Below are 13,217 nucleotides of genomic sequence, written 5' to 3'. Positions count from 1 at the left end.
TGACTTTGACTGGCCAGCAGCTCTCTGGATCTGATGACCTGCCCACAACAGGCTCATGTGGCAGTCACGGAGCACTGCCCGCAGATGGCTCCAAGGTAGGCCCCAGACGCACGCACTGTTCAAAGCACCACTTGGGATGGGCGGGGGCGGGGGCGGGCCCTCCCTCCTGGCTCCTTCTTCACTCCCATGCTGCGACTCAACCTGAAGGCTCCACTCAAGTCTTTAGCTCTGGTTGCAGCCGGCTGCCATCTCCTCGCCGGGTCCGGCTACGTGTGCGGTGCAGGGCGTCTCTACCGGGCTTCGCCAGCTTAGGTGGTCGCCCTCAACTCAAGCGGCTCCACTCGGTGCCTCCGTTGTTGGATGAAGCGGTACAAAAGGGGGTGGTGATGGACGGAGCATCTGAACCAATCAAACACTCACTCCCAGTCAACAGATCTGGGTTTAATCCATCACTGCTCTTTAGTCCACTCTGCCACCCCAGTTCAGACATGGCCATATGCAAATCAGTCTGACCCTGTGCCTCATGGGAACAGTCAAGCCCGAACTGCCAAGCCATGCCTTCCCTGGACCGGAAACAAGCTTCCGAGGACCGATTTCTGGCATTTCAGCTGTCTTCACCCTTTTGTACCGCTGGTGTTGAACGGCCCCGGGGCTCCACCGCACCTCTCCAGGTTTGTGGATCTGCCTCCTGCAGGCTCCAGCCGCAGTCGCGGAGCCCCGCCCGTGAATGGCTTCGGGGCAGGCCTCAGCCGCATGCACTTCCCTGTGCACCACTCGGGCCTGGCAGACCCTCCCTCCGGGCTCCGTCTTCACTCTGGGCTGCGACTCGGTCCGGAGGCTTCAATCGGGGCTTAGCTCTCTTTTAGTGAAGCCCCCGGTTGTTGAGGGCTTTCACCGTGTTTGCCCCCCACGGCCCAGGCTCCAAACCCTGAGGATGCTGCAATTAGGCCAGCGGCAGGAGGGAGCGACGATATAGAGCGTCCCACCTTGCCGCCATCTTGGCACGGCCCTAACAATATTATTATTAACTATATTTTTGTTTTCAATATTAGTTGTATTGATGTTTCTTTTTGACAATATTTTTATTTCGCTAGTTGTGCATTTTTTTAAAATAAGTAAAGCATGTCAATATTTAAATTGTCGATATTTGTGCGTCGATAATTTTATATTTCAATATTACTAGTATATATATATTATGTCAGTGATTCTCTAATGCAAACATAGGGAGCTGATGAATGGAGCGCTGACACTTTTCAGACACTCAGTCCCAGTCACAGATGTGGGTTGAATCCATCATCATTCTTTAGTTCACTTCGCCACCTCAGTTCAGACCCATTTATTTGCAAATCGGTCTTTACCCTATGCATCCTGGGAACAGTCCAGCCCGAACTGCCACCCTTCATCAGCCAGGCTGGCTTGAATCCAGTGGCAAAGTGAGCAAGAGACCCACGTGTGGGCCTATCCTGCCAGCTTAGGGCGAAAACAGCAAACACAAGGATATGATGGACAGCGTGCTGAAACTTTTCAGACACTCACCCCCAGTCACAAATCTGGGTTGTATTCATTTTTTTTTTTTTTTTTTAATTTTTTTTTTAAATATATTTTTATTGCAGGAATTAGTAAATCGTTACAATATCGACCAGCATTGTATCATAAGCGGTATCAACAGAATAAGACCCTCTGGCCCCCCCCTGTAAGTTCCGTGCACAGCCATCCGGCCCACAACCCTGGGGTCGGGCGGCGAAATGCAATGGGGGATCAGCAGGATGCTTGAGCTGGTCCGGATGATTCACTGTCCGTCATCTGCTTTTCTAAACAAGCCTATAAACCCAAAGGAAAACTCCCACCCGCAAAAGACTACTAACTAAAAGAAACCCACCCAACCCCACCACCAGCGCCAGGGAGCTACCGACACAGGATCTGCCATGGGACCCACGGGGAAAGCAATAGGACCATCAGTACAAACGTTTACCGGGACTCGGGGCGAGCCGCTTCTTCACCTTCAGAGTCGCCGGGGGCACAATAATCCCTGAGGGCCTGCACTAACATTTCCCACTCCAACGCGGCCTCCTGCGCCTTCTCATTACGCTGCCTCCAAGCTAGTTGATATCTCAGCGCGCTCTCCCCCGCCGCCCACTTCAAAAGCTCACTGCGCCATCTGCTGCCTGTCGGACCAACTCGTGCCTTCCAGTTCCTGGTCACCTCTCGTTTAGCAAGGAGGAGCCCTAGGTCGACAAATTTACTAGAAATTTTATTCCTGGGGGTGTGGGGGAACCAGTGTAGGAGCCCCACCGCCGCATCAAATGATAAGGATCTCCCCGTCACCTCCTCCAGGGTCGTTTCTACTTCCTGCCAGTAAGATGACAGACCCGGACAGGCCCATAACATATGTAGGAGGTCCGCTTCCTGAGCTGGGCACCTAGGGCATGCCGCCGAGTTCGTGGCAAAATATCGCCTGATTTTCACCGGGGTCAGGTACGCTCTATGGAGAACGTAATAGTGGACCAACTGAAAACGGGCGTTGCGTGTGCCCTTCCAGGCTCGTCTCACCAACTGGGACCAAGTCGTCTCCGGGATCTCCCTACCAATGTCCTCCTCCCAGCGGTTTCTTAGAGTGGCAAGAGGAGCCAACCCTTCGTTAATCAACCTGCCGTAGAGGCAAGTGACCGCCTTCACCGTGCCCGCCGACATCATCACGTACTGGCACACCTGAGATAAGGGGGGTTCCTCCTGCCCGTTCTTCCAATGTGCCTGGATCGCTCGCACAATGGCCGAGTGTAGCAGGAAGTCACCACGGGGGATCTCGAAGCGGTCAATAAGATCCTGGAAGGACAAGAGCGCTCCGTCCTCGTACAGATCCCCAACCAGCTGTAAGCCGGCATCCTCCCAGGCCGCCAGGCGTGACCAATCCCCTCCATGGGGGAGGGCCGTCAGCATCCCCAACGGTATTTCAGGTGCATATGGTATCCTCAGTTGGCCTCGGGCGTGGGCCCGATTCCAACACAGGCGGACAGTCCGCTCCTCCATCGACAAGCCCCGCAGGGCCAAACGTTGTCGTAGCGCTATAAAGGAGAGAACATGCCTGGCCATGCCCGTCCCCCTCCCGTCTTCCGGGCCCCAGAATTCCCTGGCGATCTCCTGGGTGAAGGTCTGGAGCTGCGCCGCCAGATAATACTTTTCAAAGTCCGGCACCGCGAGCCCCCCTTCGTCTTTCGGCCTCATCAGGGTTTTGAGGGCCACCCGCCGACGGCCCGTCCCCCAGAGGAATCCGACCACCATGGAGCGTAACAGTCGAAACGTGGCCGGTGGGATCCAGATCGGTAGAGTCCGGAAGTAATATAATAGCCGGGGAAGCGCCACCATTTTAAGCAGGGCGATCCGTCCCGCCACCGAAAGCGGCAGCGTAGCCCAAAAGGCCATGCAGCCTCGGAGTGCTCGAATGCCACGGGCAATGTTCCCATCTAGGAGGTCGGGTTGGTCGTGGTAAACAAACACCCGGAGGTACTTAAAGCAGTCGGGTTCCCACCTAATCTCCCCGCTGAGGGCAGGGGCGGGAGTACCCCGGCGCACCGGAAAAAGACAGGTCTTGGACCAATTCACTCGGAGGCCCGAGACCTCCCCGAACTCCGTGAGCGCCACCGCCGCCCCACGTAAAGCGTCGAGCGGGTCCTCCAGAAAGAGCAACAGGTCGTCCGCATACAGCGACACATAATGCGGGCCCGCAGGCGTCCACAAGCCCGTGTAGTGGGCTCCTGACCGAAGGCGCAGCGCGAGTGGTTCCACCGCCAGCGCAAAGAGAAGTGGGGACAATGAACATCCTTGCCGCATGCCTCGTTCTACCGGATACCGCGAGGAAATCAGTGGCCCCGCCCGGACCCTGGCCGAAGCAGAGGCATAGAGAACCGCGGTCCACCTGACAAAGCCCTCCCCAAGGCCGAATCTCCGCAGCACCGTGCAGAGGTAGTCCCACTCCAGGCTATCAAAAGCCTTCTCTAGGTCCACCGACAGGACGACCGGGGACGGGGCATCCACGAATGGTTCCCCAAACAAACGGAATAACCTGCGAATATTCATAGTCGTGTTCCGCCGTGGGATGAAACCAGCTTGGTCTTCATGCACCAGGGAACTCATGTGTCCCAGCAGCCTCGAGGCCAAGATGCTGCTCAGTATTTTATAGTCTACCGTCAACATCGATAGGGGACGGTAAGACCCCGGGTCGGACGAGTCTCGGCCCGGCTTGAGGAGAGGAACCACCAACGCCTCACACATCGAGCTTGGGAGTCGCCCCAGCCTCTTCGCCTCCCTGTAGACCACCAATAATCGAGGGGCTAGGAGGTCAGCGTAAGCTGCATAAAACTCCACAGGCAGGCCATCCAGGCCCGGGGTCTTGTTTCTCGCCATCCGTTTAATGGCCCCGCGGATCTCCCCCAATTCAATGTCAGATCCCAGGGCTTTCGCCACTTCCTGCTCCACTGTGTGGAGCTCCAGCGGACGTAGATAATCATCAAGTCGGTCAGGGTCTCGTGCGGAGCGACTACGGTACAAACATTCGTAATACTGCCGGAAGCAGCTAAGAATCTCCGGTTGGGTGTGTACCTCGGTTCCGTCTGCCGCACGCATACTTGTCGTCAATTGGGACTGGCGCGTAGGGTTGGCCAGCCACGCCAATAACGCGCTCGATCTGTCTCCCTCTGCGATGGATCGAACCGTATAGGCCTTATAGTCAAAACAGCGGAGCCGTTCGACCTCTGCCGCCACCTTCTCCCTCGCCTCCGCCGTTCGTAATTGCAATTCCGGGTGTCCCGGGCGGCGAAGTTCAAGCTCACGGAGTCTCCGATCCGCTGCATCTAAATCAGCTAAGATAACGCGCCTCATGCCCACCTTCTTAGAAATACAGTAACCCCTCACCACTACCTTAAAGGCGTCCCACTCTAACGCTCTAGTACTCGCGGTGCCGCCGTTGGATGCAAAATATTCCAATATCCTGTCCCCCAGGTCAGCCCTGAAGACACTGTCCTCAAGGATCTCGGGTTGCAGCTTCCAGGTGGGCACCGCCGGCGTCCCGGGGAACCAACGAAGGTCCAGCAGGAGGGGGTTATGGTCCGAAATGGTCCTGGACAAGTACTCGGACCGGACCTCTGCCGAAACCAGTTCGGGCGACCCAAGAAAGCCATCTAGTCTGACATGCAACTCATGAAGGCTCGAGAAATATGAATAATCCCTAGATGCGGGGTGATGCGCCCTCCAGATGTCCGTCAAACCCCAGCGGGTCTGCCAATCCTGACGACCCTTAGCCGTGCGACGAACCGGAGAATCTGGAAGCGGTGGATGCGAGCGGTCAATATCCACATCCACTACAGAATTGAAGTCTCCTCCAAGCAGAAGGGGCCCGGAGAAAAAGTGGGCCAACGAGCCCGATAGCCTGGAAAGGAAGGCAGTCTGGTCCATATTAGGAGCATACACACAACAAACGTTCAAGTCCCTCCCTCCTAGAGTGCCCGAGATGGCCACGTAACGCCCCTCTGGATCTATCACTGTTCTCGTGACTTGAAAGGGGACCCCTGCCCTGATCCATATTAGCGCCCCTCTGGCATAAGCAGAGTACGACGTGGAAAAGACCTGCCCCCGCCATCTACGCTGTAGCGCCGCCCCTTCCGCCTTGTTCAAATGAGTTTCCTGCAGCAGCGCCATTTGCACTCCCCTACGCACCAAATAAGCGTGGACCTTGTGGCGCCTGGACATAGTATGAAGCCCCCTTACGTTCCAAGTGACACATTTCAAGTTAGCGACATCAGCCATTGTCCCATATTGTTCTTGCACAGTCTCCCCATCCGGGTCCCAACAAAGAAAGGACAACCTTCCTCCCAGCACCGATGGCGGCCATTTTCCCCAACCAAAACCAAACAACCCAAGAACGAACCAAACCCTCACCCACCCACCCCAGAACAGGACCCAAACTGCACCATCTAGATCCCATCCAAACCTCGCCTTCCATCCACCCAGTAACCCCTACTAATCCCACGGTCGCCACCGTAGGAAGGCCTTAAGGGCCAGGTGCGGGCTGGGCGGAGGCAGTGGGCCCTCGACGCCCAGGCCACCAGGACTATAACAAGCCCTAACCAGTGCCAAAACCTCTCGGGCAGAAACAGGGGCACCCCACCCCTCCCTCCCTGTCTATCAGCAGCAATGGACGGCAACCGCCTCCCCCCTGCCGGGCCCCCTCCCAAAATAAGGCAGCACACCCCGTTACCCTTGTCCATCCAAAAGGTCCTCCACCGATTTCGGTGTGATCACCGGTGTGTGGCCACTATCAGTCACTGAGTCCTCCGAGTCCGATGGTGCCTCCTCCTCACCCAGGTTTCCTTCCTCCTCAACGGCTTCGTCCCGTGCACCCGACAACTCCGACAGTACTTCCAACACTCCCCTCCGTTCCGACGACGTCTCTGCAGTTGAGGGCCCACCCGTGCGGCCGCGGCGATTCCTGATCCTCCTGGATCGCCGTCTCTGTTCCGGCTCATCAGCCTGTTGGGACGAGGAGCCGAAGCCATCTTTCCCTGTCCTGTAAAGTTCAAGCCAGGCACAGACATCCTCCGGGGTGTCGAAGAACTGAGTTTTGTCATCGACTATGATGCGGAGCCTTGCAGGGTAGAGGAGCGAGTACTGGATGCCCTCGCTCCTGAGCTCGCGCTTGACCGCCAGGAAGGAGAAACGCTTGCGTTGAGTCTCGTAGGTGTAGTCCGGAAAGATGTTCACCTGACTGTTCGCTACTTTGAATGGACCTTTATGTCTGGCGGCATTGAGGATCAAGTCCCTGTCCCGAAAGTGCAATAAGCGCGCCACCACCGGCCTCGGGGTGCGTCCCTGTTGCGGTGGCCGTGCCGGGACTCTGTGGGCCCGCTCCAGAGTGTAGAAGGAGGATAGCCCCTCCGGGGCCACCGTGTCACGGAGCCAGGTCTCTAAGTACGCCACCATGTCGCCATCCACGATCTTTTCCGGGAGGCCCACTACACGAATGTTGTTTCTCCTGTTGCGGCCTTCCGCATCCTCCGCCCTTTGCTCCAGGGCCGCAATTCGGGATAGGGCATCCTTCATCGTCGCAGCCAAGGACCGCTGCGCCGGCTCCAAGGTTTTCACCGAGCTCTCCACTTCCTTGACCCGGTCCGAAATTTTGCCGTGGTCCGCTCTGAGGAGGCCCAGGCTCGTCGCCACCTGGGCAATGTCCTGTTGGAGGGCCGATCTCTTGGTCGTTATCGCCTCCAGAACGCGGTCGAACTGTTGTTGCATCGACGCGCCACCAGAACTCTGTGGGTCCCCATGCTCCTCTTTGTCCTGGGCTTCCGAGTCCGAGGCGGTCGGGGTAGTCCCCTTGGCTCCTCTAGGTTTCCCCATGTCGCCAGGGGCACTCCGTGAAGGTCCCGGAGTAGGTGTCTCCGGGTGCAGATGTCGACCACGACCCTCCCGGTTACTGGTCCTCAAATCGAGTGTGGGAGACCTTCTTCTCCAGGGCCTGTGGAGACTTCTCCGCTTCGGCTCACGCCACCGCCACGGCGTCCGAGGGCACCGATGAGGGGGCGGAGACAACCGTCGCCGAGTCGGGCAGGCCCGCTCACCCGCTAGAAACCCGGGGTGAGGGTCACCAACTCCACCGGACGATTTGTGGCGCCAAAGTGTCGCGCCTCCCATGGAAGTGGACTGGCCGGGAAGACGTAGCTAGGTGCGGAGTCGTGAGTCGGGCCACCGCCTGGATCACAGAGTGTCCGCTCCCGGGGTCCCCTATAACGTGGGCATCCGCCCGGTCACCCAGCCGAGTGCAAACTCGTTGTGAAAAGTCCGATCCAGTAGACAGCCAGTGCACAGAGCAGCCGTGGATGGCAAAGTCGGGAGCAAGTCGCTGCTCGCGACGCTCCTCCAAGTCAGTGGATCCGACCAGGGGGACAAAGAAGTCCGGGCGCCATGTTGGGTCGCACTCCGCAACTCCGCAAACTTCGGTTTAACTCCGGAGCAATTCTCGTCCGAGCCCCTTCAGGGGCCCCGGCAGGTCTTCATCGGTCCGCTCAGCAGAATGCGGGGTCTGGGGTGCCCCGCAGCCTCCGAATTACAGGATAATACCGGGCTCAGTCCCGGAGCCGAGCTCTCAGGCGACCATCGCCATCGGCGCCCAAGCCACGCCCCCCTCTGGGTTGTATTCATCATCATTCTTTAGCTCACTTCGCCAACTCAGTTCCGACCCAGCTATATGCTAATCAATCTTGCCTCATGGGAACAGCAAATGTAAATGTATGTACACTTGTAAAGCGCACTGTTACCCCATCACTCGGGGCATCCTGGCGCTGTATACCGCTGGGGAACCCGTCCTGGCTTTCCCTGTGAGAGGGCACCCCCAAGGTGAAGCCAGGCATCCCCAGCGCTGATAGGGCCGTTGTGGAGATTAAGGTTAGCGTAGGCACCTAGGCGAGAATTATCGAGTCCACGGACATTGACCCAAGACCCTGCCGCGTCGAGAATTGAACCCTGGTCCCGGGCCGACCTCAGCCTAAGGGTCTGCCGCTTCTAACCAGTGAGCCACACTTTTCCAACAGTCCAGCCCAAACTGCCAAGTCAGGTCTTGACTGAACATGAAAAAGCATCCTGGGGCTGGTTCCTGGGTAACACCCTCCACCAGCCAGGCTAGCTTGAATCCAGTGGCAAAGTTAGCAAGGGACCCACTTCTGGGTATACCCTGCCAACTTAGGGCGAAGAAAGCAAACACAATGATGGTTGTAACACTGAAACTTTTCAGACACTCACCCCCAGTCAAAGATCTGGGTTGAATCCATCATTGTTCTTTAGTTCACTTCCCCACCTCAGTTCAGACACAGCTATATGCAAATCTGACTTGACCCTGTGCCCCATGGGAACAGTCCTGCTCGAACTGCCAAGCCAGGTCTTCCCTGAACTGGAAAAAGCATCCTGGGACCGGTTTTGGGCTAACAGCCCTCATAAGCCAGGCTAACTTGAATCCAGTGGCAAAGTGAGCAAGGGACCCACGTCTGGGCATACCCTGCCAACTTAGGGCGAACAAAGCAAACACAAGGAGATGATGGACGGAGTACTGGATCCTTGTGTTGGGTTTCATCTATCTTCCCCTTTGGACCACTAGATTGAGTATTCATTATCAGATTTGCAGTCTTTTAACCTGTTTTTTTTGCTTTTCCCTTGTATTTTATTCAGTATTTATTTGTGTCACTTGTGTGATACTATTTTTGCCCTCCTTTTGCCCTCTTTTTCTTAAGAAGTATCATAGATTTTTCTTTTTGAGTAACCCTTGCCTCCTCAAGTGTTTATTCTTGGTTACACATTTGCTGCATAGATGGACTACTTATTTTCCTTGAACCTTGCGGTCGGCCCCCGTATTTGTATTTATTTTCTATTTTTCTCTTTGGTTGTCACTTTATGATGACGCATCCTCAGGATCCTTGCTGCCTAGTTTATTTAGTTTTATCCCAATATGAGCCAACCTGAATTTCCAACCAGAATCTATATTTAAAAGGAATATGTAGAACGCATAAGTAATTGAATGTCTGACAAATAAGAATGTCTATAGCTGTATTGATAGTCATCATTTGATTGATCTGGACAATTTGATGTTCATCTTTACCATGATTTGGTAGGATACTATGCCAGGTTTTAATAGCTTAGGGTATGAGTGTGATAGAGTACATGCAGTATGACAGACATTAGCATGGATGTGTTTTTTTAATTTGTTGTGGAGTATTGGTATTTCTGTCACTATTGTCTTGTATACTTACAGTTTGTTGGCCTACATCTCCCCTTGATGTATAGAATTGGGAAATGTGAAGGCATGTATGATATGTAGTCTGTTACGGTATGACAAACATTTGCTAAACATAAAAATAAACAGTACTTGTAAAAAGTAAGAACATTGTCATAACAATGATTGTTCGAGAATATTTGATTCATGAACGTATGGTTATTAGTTAAGTAAACAGAGTATTTCCCTAGTAGATTAGTTGGAGTTATACCCAATGTATTTGTGTGGAGCTGGAAATGTTGTTCTCTTTACTTTGTTCCTTCCCCTTCTCCATATCTTGTTTTCAGGAGCCCTCTTCTGTCCACTAGTGATGGCGCCAGTGTGGGTTTGCCATCTCATGTTACTGTACATGTCCCACTTACCAAGATGAAGCATTGCTTAGTCATGGCATCCAAAGTGCTATGCTATGCAATGCTATGCTATGTCACATGTAAGAGGGCCACCATCACATAAGACACAGGAGGGAGGGAACATCACTCCTTCCACAATAAAGATAGTCTCCTTTTTGGTACAATAGTAATTCACAACATCAAACATAACAAGCTGATTCATCCCTTTACTCAGCCATGTATCTGCTCAAGACAGTAAATTGGTACTTGACTGGACTCTGTTGAACTCCTGGTCATAAAGACAAAGCAGGTATTACTACAATACCTAGACAAACAACTATTCTTCTTGTGCGTCACACATGGCCCACCCCCAATAATTATGGGGATATGCCTGCTTGTAACACTGAAACTTGGCGATGTAACATGTATGACTCTAGCCAGGACTCACACCCTTGTCGTTGCTGTTGGGCCTTCACCTGCCCATCAAGCTCCGGGTAGGCCATGGCAGTATGCGGGCCATTAGGAGGGTCAGGTTCAAGATTACATCCCATCCATGTTGGGAGGACTGCCCCAACTCAACCTCTGTGATTTTCTGGATCCAGTAACTCAGGTCCTCTGACCCCTTATGGCAATGTACTCTGCACCGGCGATAGACCCCCAGGGTCTATACCTTTTGGGCAATAGCTTTCCAAATTGATTGCTTTTGATGGGCGTTGACATGTATGAATGCAAGATATGAATAAGCAGATTATAACTGCAAGTTTTAGGATCTATGTTTGGTTGACAAAACATTTTGTATACAACTGGCACACCATTAATCAATTAACACACTACCTGTGTCATTCTCCCATGCTAAGTGCTACACAGCCATAAATACACACTTTTGTAGTGATCTGCTGACTGTCCTCAACCCTGGTCATGACCTACACTTACTAAGCCAGCCACTAACAACATGTAGCACAGGAACACATACATGAACTATGATATGAGCCACTATAAAACACAACCCACCATTGTGACCTTCTGAAGGCTAAACTACTTGTGCATGACTGTCCAGACACCTTTACAGCCAGGCCCATTGATTTGATGCATACTGTCTATACAGGCTGGTACCATAGTATAGACTACATCCTAAGACTTAGGCCACTATGAAAGGGCTGGCATGTGTGTCACTGAGAGCTTCCTCTCCGGGGATGTGTGGACATGTGGATTACTTAATGGGATATCATACTGCATCTGATTGAGCTTATGTGGTATGTACTGCCATCACAAGATAAACACCTTTTGCTATATGTGGCGCTGTTACAGGGATGACATTCAACATGCCATTGTATGTCTTGTTTGATTGTAACAAAGCTGGAGATTTACTTATCAAAATCTCTTCTGAAGTAACCAACTAGCTGTACTGTTAGTGTGTCACATGTCCAATAGGCCTGTAAAATGCAAACATGACTTATGGATATTGACATCAGACCTGTGGGAGTAAGGGGACTTTCATTAGTAAATGTCACACATTGACTATGTGGGCTAATGGAAAGAGGTATCAGGTCAATGGGTTACCTCAGTCCCTATTCCAAATGTTGTCCATGTAAAAGGACTCAGGGCTACTATTGGTTCAGAAAACTCATTTTAGGAACATCCAAGCATCTGCAGGTCTACAGGGAGATTACTCTGTGTATCAGTTGTATTGCCACCTTAACTATTCCCCAGCCTGGGAACAACTGATTGTCATGCCTTGCTCTCTGCAGGCAGAGTATTCTGATCCCACATAAACATCACTTTGCCTCAAATTCAAGACATTACGGTGCATATTGTGGCGATCCAAAGCTCTGAAGGGGTCTTAGAGGTATAACTAGCTCTCAGCCAACAATTTGGTGAGCCCTGATCAGGGCTCAGTGATATGTGTGCCTGCAAACATAACTAACCTCATCCTCAACTGCTTCTTACAGTATACATACACAGCTCATGCTGTATAGTCTATACATTTGTTTTCACATTTACCATGATCTGATTAGCAAATATATATTGGTAACATGAAATGTATACATGCATAGCTATGTGCATGCAACACAAGTAGGATCTAGGACTTATCACACAACACATATCACAATGGTGATGTTAAGTGCAAAAAATACACTAGAAACACAATCTGTACATGATTGTCTTATGTAAGGACCACAAAATGTTACAACAGTAATCTGAATTCACTCTGGGATTCAAAGGCACGCTGTAGCCTGTGGAAATTAAGCATGGGCAAATTTTGTGAATCTGGCGTTCGCGAATTTGCGTTTTTGCGAACTCGCAATCCGCAAAATCCGCGAATTCTCGCGGATTTTTTTTTGTGTTCGCAAGGGTTTCTGCCAGTTCGCGAGGGTTTTGAACTAGTTCGCAATTGCGAACTTACTTGTCGGCTCGCAACGGTCGCGACTATGTTGTTTCTACGTCTGGTTCATTATCACAGGTTCACAGCACCCTCTGTTTCACCACTGCCACCCTGTTTCACCCATGCCACCCTCTGGTACATCAATGCCACCCTCTGGTTCATCACTGTAGATTACAGGGGGGGGAAAGCAAGCACACCTGCCCTGCTTCAACTGACATGAATTAATTTGGGGTTGATTTATTAATGTGTCACTGTTTTAAAATTCCAGTCTGGCACCTGCTTACTTGTCTGTAATTTGCTTTCTGTTGCAGTGCAATTTTTTTTCCAGGACCTTTGTGGCCTACTTGTAGCTATTCTATGAGCCTGCTGTGAGGGTCAGAGCAAGGTCATAGAATTGTTGCTACTAGCAACTGAAATCTGGAGGGGCCCCAGTCAGGAAGCACTACAGGGAATGTTTACTAATGATGAGTTTGAACTTTCACACCTGCTGAGTGCTTTCAGTTTTGCAAAACTCGTTTTTCTGCAGAACAGCAACTGTAATGCCCCAAACAAACATAGGCAACTGAACTCTGGAGGGGCCCCTCAGGAAGTACTACTGGGAATGGTTACTAATGATGAGTGAACTTTTGCACCTGCTGAGTGCTTTCAGTTTTGCAAAACTCGTTTTTCTGCAGAACAGCAACTGTAATGCCCC

The sequence above is a fragment of the Lissotriton vulgaris genome, chromosome 1_1 (genome assembly GCF_964263255.1).
Source record: "Lissotriton vulgaris chromosome 1_1, aLisVul1.2, whole genome shotgun sequence".
Taxonomy (NCBI): domain Eukaryota; kingdom Metazoa; phylum Chordata; class Amphibia; order Caudata; family Salamandridae; genus Lissotriton; species Lissotriton vulgaris.
The sequence above is the reverse complement of the archived record's forward strand: the minus strand, read 5'-3'. Positions refer to the sequence as shown.